The 21,239-nt window shown below is 41.9% G+C and overlaps 1 protein-coding gene across 5 annotated transcripts in view; it reads left to right on the top strand.

Moving 5' to 3' along the window:
• TNS3 (tensin 3) overlaps positions 1-21,239 on the top strand; it is a 776,331-nt gene that overhangs the window by 238,078 nt on the left and 517,014 nt on the right. The gene's annotated exons all lie outside the window — the stretch shown is intronic.

Below are 21,239 nucleotides of genomic sequence, written 5' to 3'. Positions count from 1 at the left end.
TCAGGATATCCACAATGAATATGCATAAACTTGATTTGCGTACACTGCCTCCATTATATGCAAATTTCTTTCATACATAGTAATTGTGGATATCCTGAACACCTGACTGGCAAGGGGGTACTCCATGGAAATCGTTTGCATGCAAACTTGTTTGTGCATCGATTGCTGTTGGGGAATCGGCCAGCGAATCGGCCAACAGCGATCCAGTTGGTAATACCGACTGGCTTTTGTGCATCTAGGCCTAAATTCATATTCTATTTTGTTAATGACTCAAGTAAAATTTGTTTCTGTTCATGTCAAAGGAATAACACCTCAATTAAAAGAAATAGTGTTACTCTACTTGAAACAGTTATCTGCATCTGTTGCATTTATTCAAGAACAAGCCAAAGAAAATCGCCAAATTGTTCCACGGAAAGGAAAGAAACCCAAACAAAATAGAAAACAGCAGAATCGATGATCTTGATCTAGATCTAAAAGTTTATTAATAAAAAGTCTTCACAAATAAAAGTGATGCAGATCAATTGGAAAATCCATATAATATACAGTGGAGAATTTAGTGGTGTGGACCCGACACGGTCCAAGTTTCGGTTATGAATAACCACCTTCTGGGATCCAATCTAATTCTACCACAAGATTCAGATATGCAATAAAGCAACCAAATGACTGTGAATTGGAAATTGAAGTAGTACCAGCGCAGAGTACAGCGTACAAATGTTTTCCTATACTCTGTCACAGTGTTCACCATCCTTGTCCTACTGTACTGTATTATATGTCATATTTACCGTACTATGTTGGCCATGCTTCGATCTCTCATGCCTTGTCTGCCATTCGATGCATTCCATGCTATGCATCGTCATGCATGATTGCCTAACCATGTTTTCTAGTCATTACATACTGTGTTAGCCATGCTTTGTAATACTATATTTACCGTGCTTTTTTCCTGAGCTATTCACGCCATGCTTTGTCTCACCATACCATGTTTTGTCATATTTATACTATGCTTTGTAAACTTTCGTTTGCCATCCTTGTCAGACAATATTTGTTGTTCTTTCTTTTACCTTATTTTGTCTGAAAATGTGGCGCAGTGATTAGAACTGCGGGTTGTAGATTCCAGCCCACACAGCTCCCTGTGGCCCTGGCATGTTGCCAGTTCCCCATTGCCTCAGGTACATTAGATAGATTGTGAGCCCACAGGAACAGATAGAGAAAAATGCTTGAGTACCTGAAAAAATTCATGTAAACCGTTCTGAGTTCACCTGTGAGAACAGTATCAGAAAGCCCGAGAACCCATCTCGATGGGCGCCTTTAATACGGAGGCCTATGAGGTCGCACGTCAGGTGTGTGTGTGTGTGTTTGGTTCAGGGCAGGGGCTAGGGTAGATGGGAAGGAGTAGGTTTTTCCCGCCGCAAGAAAGACTCGGGATTGGGGGAGGCTGTGGCGAGGGGGTTGATGGGATGGAGATAAAGAAGGGAAGCTCAGAGGACTCAAACGGTCACTGGGGGGGAAGGGGGTTGGGGTAGCTCTGGGGACAATATCCCGAGCTACTGGCTGCTGGGCTCATCAAGGGATGAGCGGTGGGCCGGTGGGGAGCTGTGCCTGGTGGGTCGGATGACCTTGGACACTGGGGCATGTGGAGACATGCCACCCCTCGAACCCTTGCTAGCACGGCAAAGTTGGGGGCCATTTAATTAATAGCTTGGGATCAAGATGTTTTGTTTTTCAATGATTGTTTGTTAAAACAAGGTTATAATATATTTAAGTTATATATTTATTTCAATAAACAGGGCTGCAGCCAGGTTTCACCAATGACAAAGTTTGAGTGTGTTATTGAGGCTTGGGAGGGGGTACGGGTGAGAGGAGGTTTTTTTTGGAAGAGCGGGCCGCTCCAGGTTCCGCTGTTAAGAGAATTAAATGAATAAATAAATACATACTATGCTGGTATGAATAAAGCTGGACAAGTTTAAGTGAATTTCCTCAAAGGCTCCAAAGGGAAATCATATATTTCAGCTATAAACCAAAATGGTACTAATAGACACATCACACCATAAGGCTCTGGAGGAACAAGCACAAGCCTTTCTCCATTCAATAAAGCATCCTAATTTAAACCATGACCTTCTTGCTCCTTTGGATAATCTGATCACTTTAGAGGAGATACGTAAAGCAATTTCATCTCTAAAATCACCTGGAAATGATGGTCTTAAGACTGACTTTTATAAGAAATTCTCTCCTTGGCTACATCACTTAGATTCAGAAATAATTTTGCATTCTTGATGCTCCTTAACTATGGCAGAAGCTGTTATTGTGCTGCTTGAGAAACCAGGTAGAGACCCTATATTTGCTGGAAATTATAGACCAATTTCTTTGCTGAATTATGACTGTAAAATTTATGCAAAGATTCTGGCAGATCGCCTTAATCCAGTGATTGGAAAGCTGATTACTCCTGAACAAAGTGGATTTGTTAATGGTCGTCTAGCCTTGGATAATACCAGAAAATTGAATGACATTTTACACATTAGCAAGAATATTACTACACCAGCTTGTGTTTTTTCATTAGATGCTGAGAAAGCTTTTGATTATATTATATTCCAGCCCACTTAAGGGAAGAATCAATTCTTCACCATTTTAAGACGAAGCTAAAAACATTTCTTTTCCTTGACGTTTTTGAGACCTAAATGTCCTTTTCAGGGCTACATAGTTTTATTTTATTTTTTTGCCACCCTTCCTTTTTGTTTTTTCCCCTATATGTTTTTCTTTCTACTTGATCATTGTAGTTCTTGCCTTTTTCCTTTTGTCGCTGTTTGTTTTTAAATGTTTTTATTAACTATTATTGGTTTTAATAATGTGCTGTGATTTTAAATATGTTTTTTAGTCAATGCATATTTTTATGACATTGCACACCGTCTAGAAGGCTGATTGGGTGGTATATGAAATCTTAATTAAACTTGAAACTTGAATGACATTTTCTTTTCTAGGTTATAAAATGGCTTAATTTTGGTGAGCAGTTTATCAGCGGTCTCTGTTTTATACTCTGCACCTACTGACAGATTATTTTTTTTCATTCTACCTTGTCTGATTCTTTTCCTTTATGTAGAGGCACTAGACAGGGATGTCCTCTATCCCCATTATTGTTTATTCTTGCTCTGGAACCCCTTCTTATTGCAATTAAAGAAATCCTGATATACAGGACATTTCAGTAGGCAATAAAACCGTCAAATTATCTGCTTCACAGACGATGTGTTGTTATATATAACTAATCCTATTACATCTATTTCTTGTTTATTCACATTGTTAGATTCTTTTGGTTCCCTCTCAGGTTATACAGTCAATTGGACAAAAACTGAAGTGATGCACCTAAACATTTTGGGACAGATTCTGTAACCGGCGCCTATGTCAGTGGCTGCTGATCATACGTCAGTCAGTCGACAGTGCCAATTGCAGAATCGTGCTTAAATTCAGCAAAGATAAGTGGCTGAAATGTAGGCCCAGAAAACCCTGGCCTATATTTCAGCTGCCTATCTATGCTGCCGTGGGATCCTAAAGTCAGGCTGCTCGCGGCAGGGCAAGCTGCTCGCGGCAGGGGAAGTTATACCCGATCAGCTGAGCCAGCAATGCTTGGCTTCGGGGAGTCCTGCCAGCTCAGCTGATCGGGGGAGGGTGGAGGGGGGGGGGAAATACCCATGCTGCGCTCAACTTAGCGGCTGCTGCAGGGGACCCCCGACATCAGCAGGAGGGATGCCTACTCCCTCCTGTTGGAACCCCTGAAGCACCCTTTGAAGTCCCCTGTCAGGAGGGATACCTACTCCCTCTTGCCGGAAACCCCGAAACACCCCCCTAACCGCAATAGGCAAGAGAAATGCCCACTCCCTCCTTCCTGTGTGCCAAGGTATTCTGTTAGCAAGGTTTTTCTATGCAGCATTTTGTAGTAATTTGGCTTGTTCAGTTGTCTCGATAGTGGGGGGAAGGGTAGACAGGGGTTTTGTTGACCCTTGTTCTATATTTATGATTTATAAAATGACAATTGCACAGAATATTTTTTTATACTTTAATAATTTTCAATATAAAATCATAACTATTTGAGGCTCCTGTGGTTGGGATCAAACAGAGTTCACGGGGGTGGGGCAGGGTCGGAGACAAACTTTGTCCCCATGTCATTCTCTACTTTATTTCTCAAGTACTGGCGTTGTCATCTAATCACCATTAACTTTGTATGGTTCCGTTCCTTTAATGCAGGATTCCTTTGTGTTTATCCCAAGCATTTTTGAATTAGGTTACCATTTTCATCTCCACCACCTTCTGTGGGAGGGTATTCCAGGCACCTACTACCCTCTCTGTGTAAAAGTATTTCCTGTAGTCATTCCTGAGTCAGCCCCCCTACAATCTAAATTCATGCCCTCTAGTTCTACCACTTTCATTCCTGTGGAAAAGGTTTGTATATTATAATGCCTTTCAAATTTTTGAATGTCTCTTATCATATCACCCCTGTCTCTCTTTTCCTCTAGGGTGTACATCTCGAGGCCATCAAGTCTTTCCTCAGACTTCTTGTAGCACAAACCCCATACCATTTTTGTCGCTTTTCTCTGAACCTCTTTGTTTTTTTACATCCTTTTTTAAAACTGTCAAAATCTTTTTGATAGAAAGTAATATGGAATGAATTGCTGTGGTAGTGTTCCTCTCCCAAGGTCTTATTGAATTTGAGATTGTATCAGTTTTTTTTCAGGAACAGCCAAGCATTGTACCCAAGTTATAGGTTCAGTCACACATCTTGTCTTGAAACACCTATCCCCTAATATTCAGCCTGCGATGGTCAGTAGTTTTAAAAATCGCTGACTACCATGGGCTGAATCTAACCTAGGTATTCAGTGCCAGGGTCACGACTGGGCATCATTGTATATATTCATGTCAGCCGCCAACCTGGAAGTTATGTGGGTGCCATCTGATACTCTGTGCCAGCACCCACATAACTAAGTGGGCAAAGACAGGACTGTCTTTTATGCCCTTGAACCATTCCTTCATTAACTACACAGTGTACTTTTTGATTAGTGATGATATTCAATGACACTGCTGCATATGTGCTGTTGCATATGTGAGGATGGCCCGCTGAATAGGGTTTAAGATAGGAAGGAGCCTCAGATGTTTGCTTAAACCCCATTGAGTATAAATGAACCATTAGCTTTATGACTTATGCATCTAGAGCGGTGGTCTCAAACTCAAACCTTTTGCAGGGCCACAGTTTGGATTTGTAGGTACTTGGAGGGCCGCAGAAAAAAATAGTTTAATATCTTATTAAAGACATGACAATTTTGCATGAGGTAAAACTCTTTATAGTTTATAAATCTTTCCCCCCCCCAAAGGCCTGCATGTTCCCCCCTTCTTTGCAGTGTCCTCCAGCTTCCCCACTGGCCTCCCGGTCTTAGTTTTAGCTAATTACCGCAGCCTGTAGAGAGGATCGCTGGTGCTGTGGCGTTCCTTGCAGGCTTCCATCGGCCTCCGCAGCACGTTCCCTCTGCTGCGTTCCCGCCCCTCCTCTGATGTCAGGGGCAGGTTGGCGGCAGAGGGAATGTGCTGCTGAGGACGATGGCAAGCCTCTCTGCAGGCTGCGGTAATTATCTGAAAATAAGAGCGGGAAGCCGGAGGATACTGCAAAGAGCAGGCAGCACTAGTACAGACAGTACTAGTACAAACTGCGGGCTGCAAAAAAGTACCTGGCGGGCCACATGTGGAGTTTGAGACCACTGATCTAGAGCTATACAAATTTTCATTGGCACTATCCGTATAAATGCCAGATCTGAAAATTCAGGTATAAACTGATTTAAAATTAGTTCTCCTAATTGCACATCACCACTTGACCATGGATTCTTTCCCATGCTGTTTTCTGGATGCTCTGTTTTATGATTACTCTGATCATGGTTGTATGTTCCTTTGCAGTTGCTAATAAAGATAATTTGGAAAAAAAAAAAAATTGCCACCGAGGGCCATATTCTATAAATGGTGCCTTAGGTTAGATGCTGATAGGTTCCCTACTAGTGCCTAACTTAAGTGCAAAATGCCATTTAAAAGAAAGCAGTTAAAAAAATGTAGGCACCTGCATCGTGGCTACAGAGGTGCTTTATGGCGCCTAACACCACTGTAGGTGTGGCTAATTTCATTAGCGGCATTGTCTTACGGGTCCCACGGTGACAAGAGGGCATCCGCTGAAACTCAGGGGGGGGAAGATTTCATGGGGACACCAGGAAGTACTTCTTCACCGAAAGGGTGATTGATCGATGGAATGGTCTTCCACGTCAGGTAGTCGAGGCCAGAACCACGCTCGACTTCAAGGGACGATGGGACAGACAGGTGGGGGTCGCTCCAGAGGAATGCTTAAAAGATGGATTCCCGAAGGAGGGAGGGTTCTTGAGTGGGCAGACTTGTTGGGCCGTCGGCCCTTTTCTGCCATCATACTCTGTTTCTATGTTTAGACACCATAAAGCACATGAAATTTGAAAATTTTGGCCTACATTTCTGGCATCTACCTTTCATGAAGCCGAGATTCTACAAACAGTGCCGATGCGTGATCGACAAGTGATCAGTGACCATTTTTTTGTCTCAAACTATGTTTCTTTTTGTGACTTTTTTTTTTAAATGTTAAAAGCATATGTGGAGACTTTGGGCTCTTTTTACAAAGGTGCGCTAGCGTTTTTAGCGCATGCACCGGATTAGCGCGTACTATAGTGCGCGCTAGCTGAAAAACTACCACCTGCTCAAGAGCAGGCGGTAGTGGCTAGCGTGCGTGGCATTTTAGCACACGCTATTCCGCGCGTTAAGGCCCTAACGCACCTTTGTAAAAGGAGCCCTTTGTCGCTGTCAACCAACCGTGAATGATTTTTGACCAGCCACACCCTGTAAATGTACATTTTTACATCACCAACCTTTGGTGTAATCAGTTGCAGCACTGATTTGAAGAGCGTATTTATTTTAACGGGAGCAATATTTGTGCTGATGTTTGTTAAGATATTAGATTTCAGTAGCTCCTTAGAAATAATAGGAAAGCCACTTCCCGTCTCTGTTCCCTTTGCCTTACAGTAACTCCTTTCACTGTGCCCTTTGGTACTTTCTTTAGGAGTCTCTGCTCTTGATGTACATTTCGTTGTAAAGAATCGCTGTTCCTCCATCAAGACAGACAGCATCTAAGCCCGCTTTCATGTGGGCTCTGAAACTTACTTTGTTTGCATTGAATTTGCAGGGGACCTCTTCCGTGACCCACTTTCTTTTCTTTGCTCTGTACTGACAGCATGTCTAACATAGGCTTTCTGTGTCTTTTTTAAGCCAGAGCCTTTATGTAAGAAGAAAGGTCGCTTGCTATGTTTTAAAATGTGATTTATGTAGGATCAAAGAAATCAGAAATTAAATACTTCAGCCCATTATGCCTGCTGACTTTCCCAAGAAATCTTATCTGTAAAGAAAGCTGTCTAGTGACTGGTTTTGTAGCCTACTGTAAAGTGAGACAGTTTTTCTTGGCCTGATTTTTAATGAAGTAAAAATATACATGGTGCAGTCAGTAATCTGTATATACTCTTACAATCTAAATTTATTGGCATTTATAAAATGAACTACCTTTTTAATTTTTTTTTTTGGTCTGGCAGTTTTTCTTCTTCATGACTTTCATTCTTCTGGGAATTGGTACAATGAACCTTAATTTGCAACTACTCAGGATGGTTGTTGAGGATACGTTTGAGTGCAGTATAGCACACATGAGTTTTCCAAGTGAACCGGGGGTGGGGGAGGTCTCTCATCACCCCCATAAACTCTCCCTCCGTGAACTGTTTGTATCACTATTCCACTGCTAACGGCTGCCATCACCAAGGCCCTGAATTTCATATATATGAGGGATCTTCAAAATGTTTCCACATTTTTATGTTTTTTTAAAAACACTATGGGCTAGATTCATTAAGCAAACCGATCGTGTACCAATCGGTTTGCGACCCCTTTGCAACCCGATTTTATTCCGGCCCGATTCACTTACCTCTGTGTTGATCCGATTCCGATCCCGTGCATGCAAAGTAGGCAGGGATGTGATTCACTAAAGAAATTTTTGAAACTTGGCTGGCCGATCAACACAAGAAGCGACTTCTGAGGACCAGCCGCAAATGTCCTTTCCCACTGTCCTCGGCCTGAAATCCCAGCCCTGCAGCCCATCTCTGCCACTCTGCTCTCTGACCCTTCAATGGAACGTGCAAAAAACCAGCAGACAACTTTGCTAAAAAAAAAGCAAGAACAGTGATCTGCAGCTTGGGCCTATGTACTTTAAACGGAAGCATATACTTTTTAGTTCAGTCAACCTCTATGTGCTTGACCAGTCCAAAGCAGCGCCAGTGAAAAAAATTCAGTGAGGTTTTGAAGGCATCCGTTGCTAAAATCAAGATAGGAGACCACTACATAAGATAACAGATGCAGATGCTGCTCCCAACTCTCCTGCTCTCTGCCGCCCTTCCCTGCAGTGTGAGCCCGTGGTTTTAAAGCGGGGATGCACTGCGGGGAAGGGTGGCAGAGAGCAAGAGAGTCGGGGCAGAAATAGCAGGGCTCAGCTGGAAGGGGCAGAGAGCAGAGCTAGTGAATCTAGCCGGGGCAGTGAATGGCAGTGTCGGCAAAGGGGAAGAGGCTGTTGCCGCCGGGGATCGCCCTTCCCTGGGAGAGCAGGAGAGTTGGGGCCCGTAAACCCCCCCACCAGCAAAAACAGACACAAAACGCATGCACAGACCATCTGCAGGGAAAGCAGATGGTCTGCGCATGCGTCAGGATCGCACACTAGCAATCCGTGTGGTCGGAGGGGGGCGTTCCTCCTATCGCCCTCATTTTAATTTTGTTGTTTTGTGAATTGGTCGGGCTTGCACAGATCAGCCACGGAGAGTCGGGTAAGTGAATCTAGCCCTATAGGGTCCTTTTACTAAGATGCGCTAACCAATTTCCTGCACGCTAACCGATTTAATGCATGCTAAAGACTGGCACTCGCTAAATTCATTTGCGCTCCTTAGTAAAAGGACTCCTATTTATTAAATATCTCAAAAGCAAATTACATCACTTTTACACAGATGAACCGGCGTGTCGGATTTACTAGCCGCATGACATTCTATGATATGCCCTCTTACTACTTCTCCCGCTCTAAACGTTTTCCACAAAAATATGAACGTGCTAAAACTTTTTGAAGAACCCAAGACGGGCCAAAGAACTGAACCATTAGTGCACCACTGGTAACATCCCTTTCCTCAGAGCGATCTCCATTGACCACTACCCTCTGTTGCCTTCCACTTAACCAGTTCTTGACATAGTCTATCACTTAGGGGTCCAGCCCAAGGGCACTCAATTTATTTATTAGACACCTATGTGGAACACTGTCAAAGGCTTTGCTAAAATCTAAATACACAACATCTAGCGCACTCTCTTTATCCAATTCTCTGGTCACCCAGTCAAAGAAATTGATCAGATTTATGTGACAAGATCTGACTCTAGTGAATCCATGTTGCCTCAGGTCCTGTAATCCACCGAATTCCATAAACATCACTATTCTCTGTTTTAAGTGTTTCATTTAAATTACTTTCCACAGAAGTCAGACTTACTGGCTGTAGTTTTCTACTTCTTCCTTACTTCACCTTTTGTGAGAGGGACCACACCCACCCTTTCCAGTCCTCCGGTATCACTCTTGAGAAGTACTATTCCAGTACGACTCTAGAGAAACATTGACAAGTTCAGCCAGTGGAGCCATCAGAACTCTCCTAAGTTCCTTCAGCACCATCGGGTGTACACCATCCGGCTCTATTGTTTTGTCCACCTTTAGTTTAACTAGCTCCTCATGAATACAATCCTCTGAAAATCGATGAGGGTCTACCACACCTCCATCTGTTCTTGTATTTGTCTTCTGCGAACCTGCTTCTGGTACTTCAGCCGTGAACACAGAATAGAAATATTTGTTAACCAATTCAGCCTTATCTTTATCAGCTTCTAGTTTTTAGATGTCTTGCAGGGCATTCAACCCCCAGGATTTCTAAATGTTATGGGGGGGGGGGGGCGTGTAAGAGGTATGTTATACACGGGCTTAGCACTTGGATGTCTTGCGGGAATAAACCTTTTTTCACGATGTCTAGGGTGTCATTTGGATGTTCGGAGTTAGACCTGTTTTCAAAGCATCTAACTGACCAGATGACCCCTGGAGGGATGAAAGCGTGCCCCCCACCTACTCCCCCAGTGGCCAGTGACCCCCTCTCACCCCCTAAAGATGTGAAAGAAACAATACATACCAATCTCTATACACCTGCAGATATTACGGGATATCCTAATAGAGCAGCAAGCAGGTATCTGGAGTAGCCTAGTGGGCGATGTAGTGAACCATAGAGAGGGGGATCTGCAGCAAGCAGGTATCTGGAGTAGCCTAGTGGGCGATGTAGTGAACCATAGAGAGGGGGATCTAGGCCCATATCCCACCCCACCCACTAGATTTATGGTGGAAAGTGATAGCCCTCCAGAACCTACCCAAAGCCTACTGGCAGGTATAGATGACACCAGCAGCCATAAGAATTATCGGGGTGGTAGACAGGTGAATATAGTAGGTTTTGTGGGAGTTTGGAGGGCTCAACATACCCTAAATGGGGGTGCTGATGAAATATGAACCTGGCACCCTTTATGTGAAGTTCACAGCAGTGCCCTCTAAGTTGCCTCACTGCTCTGATTGCCATGTCTGTATTGCCAGCCCATAAAGATGCTGGTCCCTCCCATGCCCAAACGGGCTTGATTTGTACATTTTGAATTTGGACAAAATGGCCCAAAAAGTTGGATGTCCTAAGGGCCAGGACGTCTAAATAGGTCATGTAAAAAAAAAAAAAAAAAAAATTGGATGTCTAGCCATTTCGAAAATAGACGTTTCCCCACCCTGACTTTTAGACATCTTGCAGAAATTGTCCAAAGTCGGACTTAAACACACTATCGAAAATGGTCCTCTCTTTGTTCAGAGCAGTAACATTTTTTCCACAGTGTTGGAATTGTTTGGGGATACCTTTTTCTATAAGGGGAAGGGTATGCCCTGATACCCCTTTAACTTTACCCCTGATGCAGCCTTTGTAAAGGTGAAATGTGGGTGATTGTCGTAATAAATTGCACACTTCTACTACACTTGCTGGTCTTCTTCATGTTATTTTTGCTGTTCTCGTTGTTTGCAGATTGCCGCCTCTCTGTGCATCTGTGACTAAGAGAATGATCCACATCTTATGATTTCTATCACACCTACAAAGAATCCTGCGTTCCTCTGGATCAGTGCAGCTACTGAAATAGTTGCTTTGGAGTTAAAACTTTGAACCTGGCTCCCTTTCGTTCACCCTAATGTCAACGTGCATCCCCCAAGGGATATAGGTCATGCATCACTGTGATTGGTTGTTGCAGTTCAGTACTTATTGATAAAATAAATTGAATGCTAATTGATGAAGCTGGGAACAAACTAGAGCTTGTATTTGCCGGTTCCTGTTCTAGCTCCGCATTGGTGTGCTGGTATTGGCCTGTATAAGCAACTGAAATGCCATACCCCTTGATGTGAAGAGCTGAGGGGATTCTCTGCAGTTTTTCAAGCTACGTGCTTGCTGTTCAAGCCATCAGCTTGTTCATAACAGAGGTGCATGTTGTGAAATAACTTGGTCGTCATTTACTGTACATGAAGAGCATTGCGAAAGTATTAGCATAATCAGAGTCTGTGCTTGTGCAGATCTGGTTCCCAGCAACTGCAGACCAATCTGGGTTTCAGGGTAGCCTTAATAGGCAAACTGATCTGTTTTTTTTTAGACCAAAGGCATGTGACTGCATCTGATGAATCATCATTACTGAAGTAGTTCTTTCCCTTCCCCTCATATCCCTCCCCCCCTTTGTCTTTGGAGTTAGTTTTCCCATTCCTGACGTGATGTAGGGTTGAAAGTATTTTAAAATCCTTCTTATACCTTGGCCTCTTCTTTCTGAGTGGTTTGCTGGGTGGCCACAACTTTCTTGCCTATCTGAACTCCATGTTTTATAGATTTCTAAGAATAAAAGGAACACGCTGTGTTTCGCTATCTTTGCAAACTGTTTATAGAGCAGGTACTAGTGTAAAATGTCGACGTGTGAGTGTGGGCATGAATAACCTCCCTCCCCCCCAAAAAAAAAGTTATTGCACTGCAAAATTGAAAGGGAGAAGAGACCAGAATATAATAATGTAATACGGTGAAGTACATTCTGTGACCAACACGTCTAATAAATCAGAAGTTCTGAGCAAAAAGGAAGGCTTGCTATGTGAATATTTTGAAAATAAAGGGTAGATTACTCAGACCTATGAAGGATAGTTCTATATCAAGGAGCCTTGTAAGATCTTGTTCTTTAAAGGAAAGTAGGCACCAGCTTTGCTGTATGTAATACTCGCCTAACTATAGACTTGCCTAAAAGTTAGTGATACGAGTGTAGCTTATTGCATTTTTTTTTTTTTTACAGGAAAGGGCTGAGATTTGATGCACTGTGGTTATAATCAAAGCAGTTTGCATATTATATACAGGCAGTGGTGTAGTAAAGGTGAGCGGTGCCTAGGGCGGTGCCTTCCCTGCCCCCCCCTTTCCCTGTACCTTTTTAACTTCTCTGGCTTGAGCAGCATGCCCACGTTGGTGTCCGCTCACCCTTTGATGTCACTTCCTAGGCGCGGGTCCCAGAAGTGACGTCAGAGAGAGCGCCGATTCTGATGTGGAGGGCAACCTTGCGCTGGGCAAGTAAAAACAGGTACGGGGGAAGGCAAGGGGCGCGAGGGCATGGCAAGGAGAGGAGCGGGGGTTGGCGGAGAGGAGGAGGGGTGCCGTGCCCTATGGAAGACCGTGCCTAGGGTGGACCGCACCCCCCCTCCCCCGCGCTCCTTTTACTATGCCACTGTATACAGGTACATATTTTGTACCTGAGGCAGTAAAAAGGTTGAGGCCCAAATTCTGTAACCAGTGCCTAAAGTTAGGCACCTATTTCGGAGGTGCCCATGTAGATAGGCGCCTATCTAAATTGAATAACAAGCTCAATTAAGGTTTTTAATCAGCACTAATTGAAACATAGGCGCCTATCAAGAAAGCACAATTCTGTAACAAGGCGCCTCTAAAAATTTAGGTGGCCTTCATAAAAATAGGTGGTATACATGGGTATGGCTTCATGTTAGGCGCCTTTACAGAATCACTGCACTTGAGCGTGCTTAAGCGCTCGCACGGGCGGCTCCAAAATAGGGGCCACTCAGCGTGATTCACTAAACAGCACCCAATTGTGCTTGAATCACGCTGAACGGTGCCTATATCAGTGCCTAACTTTTGGGTGCTTCTTATAGAATTTGCCTCTAAGTGACCAGAGTCTGGGAATCGAACCCAGGTCCTCAGGATCTCAAGCTACTGTACTAACCATTAGGCTACTCCCGTAAGTTAGGCACGTAAGTGGGAGCCCTGCCTCTTTGCAATTATATCCTAGGCAAATTGGGATCTATTTTTAAGAGATGTCAAAGATAATTTGTGGGTGATATAAGGGAACGAGCCTTGAGACAGCCTTCCAGCGAAACAAGATGATGTCATGTCAGGAGTTCCCTCTTGAAACGTCTAAGATGAGTGTTATCTAATGATATTTAATGATAAGTCATTTATAAGTGACGAAAATCAGTATTAAAAAAGAGTATTAGGCGGGACTAATGAAGAAACTTCAGAGCTGAAAATTGTAATCTGAAAATAGCCACTGAAGTTCACCAAACGCAGTGGCTGGCTCTACAGCCTCAGCACCCTGGGGTTGTGGGTTCAAACCCCGTGCTGCTCCTTGTGATCCTGGGCAAGTCACTTAATCCTCCATAGCCCCAGGTACGTTAGATAAGATTGTGAGCCAACGGGACAGAGAGGGAAAAATGCTTGAGTACCTGATTGTGAAAAACCGCTTAGATAGCCTTGATAGGCGGTATATAAAATCCTAATAAACTTGAAACTTGAATACTGTGAGTACTAAGCTGCGATTATAGATATTTTATAGAATCAGCAGCGTAACGTTATAGTACAGTGACACAATCCATATCCTCTACTACTTTTCTATTAGTGTTGAGTTCAACAATAGTACAATGACAAGCATATCTGTTTTCTTTTCTTTTTTTGCAGAGAAAATGTTAATCATCTAATATAATAAAACGCTAGACCGCGCATCCGCACTTCCTATGTGTGCGCCGGTTTTCCGTGAGCTGTAGCGACACATAGGAAGTGCGCATGCGCGGCTTACGCTCTGTCCTGCTCCCTGTTGAAAGACGTAGCGTCTTTCTTACACTAACTTTGCCGTCGCCGCCTCTCCGCTCTCTCTCTTCCTCCCACCCCCCCCGAGGCGGATGGCCAGCGGCTTACGCGCATGCGCTGGCTTGGCGCACCAGAGGGCAAGATGAAGGGGTGCGGAGCAGCGCTGGCGGCGGCAGTGTCCGGTAGGGAACCTGTCCACGAGTCCCCCCTCCCGCTTCAACTGCTTCTGCTCCTGTTTGAAGCAGCCGGCTGTAGCGAACCTCGCAGGCCGCTCTCCACATGGAGGGCTGCTTTGGGGGGAGGGGTGTGCTGGGGCCAGACAGCAATCGGGGGGAGGAACAGACGGGGGGCCATGAAGCAGGCAGGCATTGCACAACAGGGGGAAAGGGGGCTGCTTTGGGGGGAGAGTTGTGCTGGGGGCAGACAGCAATCGGGGGGAGGGAGGAACAGAAGGGGGGCCACGAAGCAGGCAGGCATTGCACAACAGGGGGAGAGGTGAAAGGGGGCTGCTTTGGCAAGCAGGGGGGGGCCAGGGAGACAGACAGAAAGAAAGATGCATGGACAGGGGACCTGGGAGAGACACAGACACAAAGAATGACAGACAGACAGCGTCCAGGGAGAGAGACAAAAAAAAACAACACACCATACATACAGACATCTACTCTAGCACCCGTTAATGTAACGGGCTTAAAGACTAGTCATTTATATTTGTTTTATTTTTCAAAGAGGTCACTTTTTGAACTGAAAAAAAAAAGGTCAAGGCAGATGTCTTTAAAATATGAAATGTCATCTCAGTAACAACTATAGAAAAATAATTCTTTATTGATTTTCAAATTTTGACAGTGCAATACAAGTATATTAAACATGAGCATTATATATAACGCACTTAAAATACACAAAATTAATACATTACTAATCCCTTTCTCCCTCCCTTCCTCACATAACTATTACACTGCACATGCATATATTATTGCAATATTATAGATAAATACCTTTAGCAATCCCAAATATCTTCCCCTCCCCCCTCCGGATGTGTAAGGAATCTGTAAAAAGGGAGATACCTGACATTCATTGCAATTCTAAGTCACACTGAATATAGTAGAGGGTGTGTGTATTCGTATCTTAAAGGGCAAAGAAGTCAAAGAATTACTGTGTAACTGGATAAGATTTCTCAGTATGCAAATAAGCAAAATATATGTTTGGCTTATAAAGTAAGTAAAGTGTTCACATACACTCAGAATTGTGAAATTTGACCAAGAGCGTTAGCTCCTATAGCCAAACCCACCGCCCCATCACTATGTATGACTTATTTTGAAAAAGAGCTTGAAATGAACATACTGTTCAAATGCTCAACTAATTTTCAATGGCAAAAGAGAGAAAGAAGTTCCCACTTAGCTTTCAACTGTGTCAAGAGGTCCCAAATTCTTTCTCAAGGGACCCAGAGGGTGATGTAAACTGCTCAAAATGCCAAGGAATTAAGAGAAGTGTGATACGGGCAAAACACCTTGTAATCATATACATAACGTAACTTTACTTCACTGCTTCATATGAGAAAGAATTTGGGACCTGTTGACACAGTTGAAAGCTAAGTGGGAACTTCTTTCTCTCTTTTGCCATTGAAAATTAGTTGAGCATTTGAACAGTATGTTCATTTCAAGCTCTTTTTCAAAATAAGTCATACACAGTGATGGGGCGGTGGGTTTGGCTATAGGAGCTAACGCTCTTGGTCAAATTTCACAATTCTGAGTGTATGTGAACACTTTACTTATTTTACAATTTAGATATAGATTTAGCTTATTTGCATACTGAGAAGTCTTATCCAGTTATACAGTAATTCATTGCAATTCAACATATGCAGTCAATGGGCTCCACACCTTATTGAATGTCATACTAGACCCCAAACACTCCGCATTCATTCTCTCATATTTATACGTGGAACAAATATTTGCCCACCAAAATGTGTAATTCAGTCTGTCGTAACTCTTCCAGTTATGCGTAATTATATCTGTTTTCTACTTTCTGGTGAAGAGTGCGCTCACTAAATAACAGTGGTCCAAGATGCGCTCCCAATTAATTGACTAATGAGCTGTTAACTATCAATAACTTGATGCTAACAACCAATTATTTACATTACTTGGCACCAATTAGGATTTCTTTTTTAAAAATTTTTTTATTAATTTTATAACTTACATCAAGTACATCAATATTGGTATTAACATTTTAACATAGATATATCACTTGAAATTCTATAATTAATCTTATCAAATTAAATTTATCCCCTTCCCTCCCATCCTTTTATATTTCATAAAAACATTTTCCAATAATAAATACCCCCTCCCCCTGCCCAATTTCCATTTGTACTAATCAGGGAAGAAAAATATATACTCATTCTTTACAATAATCTGATAATGGCCTCTACACATTCTGAAATTTATTAAAGTTCCATTTTGAATGGCTAATATTCTTTCCATTTTATAAATATGGCATACTGAATTCCACCAAAAACACCAATTAGGATTTCTGTGTACATTTGGCTGCACACTATTCCATAATGCTGAGTACCTAAATCTTCAAGTGCACAACCCAAAATGGGACATGGACATGGGTGGATCATGGGAATTCCCAAAATGTTGCACACAGTATTATAGACAAATGGGTCTTTGCACCTAATGTGGGTGCAGAGATTTACACCACATTTCAGGAGGCATAAGTCTGGCACCCGGAGGTGAGCGCAGAAGCTGCTTTATAAAGGGTGCACACACTTAGGGCCCCTTTTACAAAGCCATGGTAGGGATTCTGCTGTGGTAAATGCCGCAAAACCCGTTGGAATTGAATGGGCTTTGTTGCGCATACCGCGGTGGAATCGCCACCGTGCCTTTGTAAAAGGGGCCCTTAGTGCTGAGCTTTTCCTGTGCCCATTGTTGAGTGGCATTTATATAATTCCCTTCTCTTTGTGCATTATTTAAAATGCTATAAATGATTTAAAAAAGAACTTCTGGAAAATAGTCCACGTGGAAGTTATGATATTGCGTGCTGAGTTCAAGTCAACAACAGTCCAAAAATAGGCTCCCCAAAGTTCTTTTCACAATTGGCTTTCTGTCCCCGTTGTTTGATGTTTTTAAAACTGGCCTAAAACCTGATTCCAAATGCATCAGTGAAGAATTTAAATGAAGATGGTTGTACAGTGGCTTCCATCATTATTCCGCTGCTCCTGCGGTTCCTTGTTGCACTGACAATAGGCAGCTTACTGTGCATCCGGCAACGTTTTTCATAAAGATGCCGGAATGCCTCATCCCCTGCCAGCAGTCCTGCAGCAGCAGCAGCAGAAAAAGATGCAACCGTGAACAATGCTGTGACAGATTCAGTTAAAAGTAATAATTCAATTCAGCTTTATAAATTTAAAACTTGTGCTATTTCAACCCCCTTTTTATATCTGCTACCACATGTGTCCAGTGTATGGTCACATTTTACTCAATCCACCTTTATTCATTTGCAGATGGTTTATTTTCTAATTCAGGTTTTACAGTTTTGACACCATGAGAATAATCTTCAGCTGTTGTTCCCAGATTTTGCTACTGCTCACTGACAAATGACAATTGCAGACTTTACGGAGTCTCACTGATGCTAGGATGATATGCATGCTTTGATTGCACAAAAATAAGGGTTATCTAAATAATTTTACATTTTAACAATTTATATAGCTTCCTATGTAAATCTGAACAGCATAGAAAGTAAAAAAAATATAAGGCCAAATTATTTGATGATTTTATGGGTCTAGCAATTCAGCATTTTTAAAAATCAGAATGGAAAAATAGTACAGTTCTTTTCTTTTCCTGCATGGTGGGCGGGAGTCTGTCCTACGTGTAAATATGAAGAAGTAACTGCTGTTAGGCGATGTTCAGTTCGATATTTTAAGAGGGTTTGGGCTCTTTTAAATGATTATTGTAGAATACATGCTAATTGACTTGTCTTTCTGGTTTGTACTCCCAGTTCATCTACTTTTACGATTTTGTTGGGGGGAGGGGGAAGGGCTTAAATGTCATTAGATTAATTGTTGTGTTGAATGATTGTATTTTATGAAATTCAATAAAGACATTTAAACATAAGAAAGAGAAATGGGTTACATTAAGGACAAATGGAAGCCCCTGCTAAATTATTATAATCATCCCCCTTCCCTTTTTACTAAGCTGCGGTAGAGGTTTCTACTGCTGCCCAGAGTGCTAAACGCTGACATTGTGGATCGCGGTTTAAACCACCATAAAAATGCAAATATAGTGAGGTTTTGGAGACCAGTGTACAAGGAGCCTCGATCCTGAAGAAGTTTATATTGAAACATGATCATGTTGGGAGAGGCGCTCCTTGCATTGAGCCTAAAAAGTGCATTGAGTCTAAAAAGTGGGCTTTTTATCATACAGTGTTATAAATTATTAAGTAAAATAAGTAAAAAAATTAAATATATAAAAAGCAAAAAAAATGACCCAATGAAGAGCGGAATTGTTCGGATAAGTGTTTGCCGTAACAAAAAAACAAAAACCCAACACCTCATAAACGAGTCTGCTGACGATCCCAAAAAAATTAAATGTTAAAATTTTGAAAAAAATCTGGGGTATTGACATATGTGATCCCTGGAATATAGCCAATTGTTCTAATACATTTGTAAAATATGACACATGTATGTACCTATCAACATTTATACAAATAATGGCAAAATTGATATATACATAAATAAATATTGGCAGGAAGGTCAGATTCAAGATGGCGTCGAGGACGGACGCTTGAACGGGAGGCAACGAGTTGCTGATTTTTTTTTCACTTACTGCAGCAGATTTTGACCTGTAAAGGGGAAAAGAAAGGGGACAGTGCGCCCTAACCCTCTGGCGTCTGGTGCCTCGCAGATGACAAGTCAGCAGACGATTTTGGCTTCCTTTGCCCGTTCAGCTGTGGAGACACACTCTACCTCGGAGGTGAGCCCAGAGTTGTCAGAGACCTCGGCGCTGGAGTAGCCTGGACGATTCTGAGTCCGGAGCAAAGGTCAACTCCTCCCCAGCCAGGAAGTTTGGTGGTGCAGGGAGATGTGGGAGCCCAGCAGCCTGACGAGGGGAATCTGGACTCCAGCAGAGGAGGAAAGCCAACGCTGGAAACTCAGCAGAAAAGTGTTGGCTTGGAAGTTAAACTAATCCCCACTACCAGTGAAGTAGAGGTGAGAGGAACTTCTAACGGGAACAACATTGGTTTGGGGGAGTTGAAAAGACCAGGAAAGATTGCATGGAAGCGCTATGGCAGGCCATATCTATAATGGACACCAACCTAAAATTGAGTCTTTCAACTATTAAAAATGATTATGGAACTATCTATTCCAAAGTAGAACAGCAAGGTCTGCAACTATCTAAATTAAGTGAAAAATTGGAGAAACAGGAAGAAAATTTGAAAGAAGTAAAGACTGTCCAGTTGGAATTGGTAAAGGAAAGATCATTTATTTCCCGCAAGTTGGAGAACTTTGAAAACTCACTTAGAAAAAATAATTTAAGACTTCTGAATTTTCCCAAATGCCCAGTCATATCCCCAGTGGAGATGGCGAGAAAATATTTTCGAGAAGTCCTAGCCATCCCTTTGGAAAATTTACCTCCAATTATTAGGGTTTATTACCTGGATATAAAGAGACCTCAAGGGGAGTCGACCCCTAAGGAAACATCTAAGGCCAATGTTGATTTGTCTTTATTTTTAGAGAGTTCTCTTGAGGTGGTTACAGATAGAACCACCCTTTTGCTGACTTTAGCCTTGGAAAGTGATAGGGAATATGTTTTACGTTTATATTTCCGTCATTTAAATGACAAATTTTTGGGCTCAATTATTAGAATTTTTCCAGACTTAGCACAAAAAACCCAGAGGCATAGAAAAGAGTTCTTGGCATTGTGGCCTAGAACCCTAGCCCTTGGAGCTACTTTTTTGTTAAAGTTTCCAACAAAATGTTTTATGTCCTATCAAAATAAAAATTTTCAGTTAACAGATTTTTTTAGGACCAAAAAAAGGGTTGGTTTAGTCCATTGATGAATGTAGGGTGGATAACCATTGCTGTTATTCTAAATTAGAATAATTTTCTTATTATATTGGAATGTATTTTTTTTTTTCTTTTCTTGAATCCATTATTTGTGTACTAAATAACTGATTGTATTTCTAATATACACTTATGTGTATGTATATGTTAAATTTTTTTTATTTCTTATTTGTGAATGTTCTGATCCTTTGTCAAGATTGTTATGCTTGATGAAAATATAAATTTGACGTCTTGCACTTCAAAATATAATACAAATATGATAGAGGGTATGTATCTGACTGATCTTGGAAACAGTTACTTGGTGGTCACGTCGCGATATGTAAATTTCAGCTAAGGGATTGTGGCCCTGAGGAAACCCCTAAGGGTGAAATATGTCGACGAACTCATCCCTTATTATGTACCACCTAAGTTAAGTATGAACATAGCAGCTAAAAAAACTTGCTAAGTTGAAGGTTTAACACAGTGAATTTAGTGAATGAAAATAGTGTTAAAAGTGACCCGGTGAAGATTGGATGCATAAAGCCAATTGTTATGAAAGATTTTGAACATTTGGTGGCATTTCTTTTTTTTAAATTCAATCATCTTTATTAGTATTTTAAAATATACATCCATAGGCACGAATGACATTATCAACTATTGCAGCAACTTCGGGAACGTAGACTAGAGTATAATTTAACATTTGGTGGCATTTCTGATGGTCTGAAGATTATTGCATAAACAAGAAATTGAGGGTAATTAAGGGGTGGCTTAAGGTTCACCATCTCTAAATATCAGTTGATGAAAATATAAAAGCATATAAATAAAAAATTGTTAAAAAAAATAAATAAATATTGGCAGTCATAGGAAAATTTCAAGGAAAATGTCACTCTTTTTTTTACCTGTTTCATACTGAAATGGTTCTTCCTGCTAGACATGCTGGC

Source organism: Geotrypetes seraphini, chromosome 2 (genome assembly GCF_902459505.1).
Source record: "Geotrypetes seraphini chromosome 2, aGeoSer1.1, whole genome shotgun sequence".
In the NCBI taxonomy this organism is placed as follows: Eukaryota; Metazoa; Chordata; class Amphibia; order Gymnophiona; family Dermophiidae; genus Geotrypetes; species Geotrypetes seraphini.
Note: the sequence above shows the minus strand (reverse complement) of the source record. Positions and strands in the feature narration are given on the sequence as shown.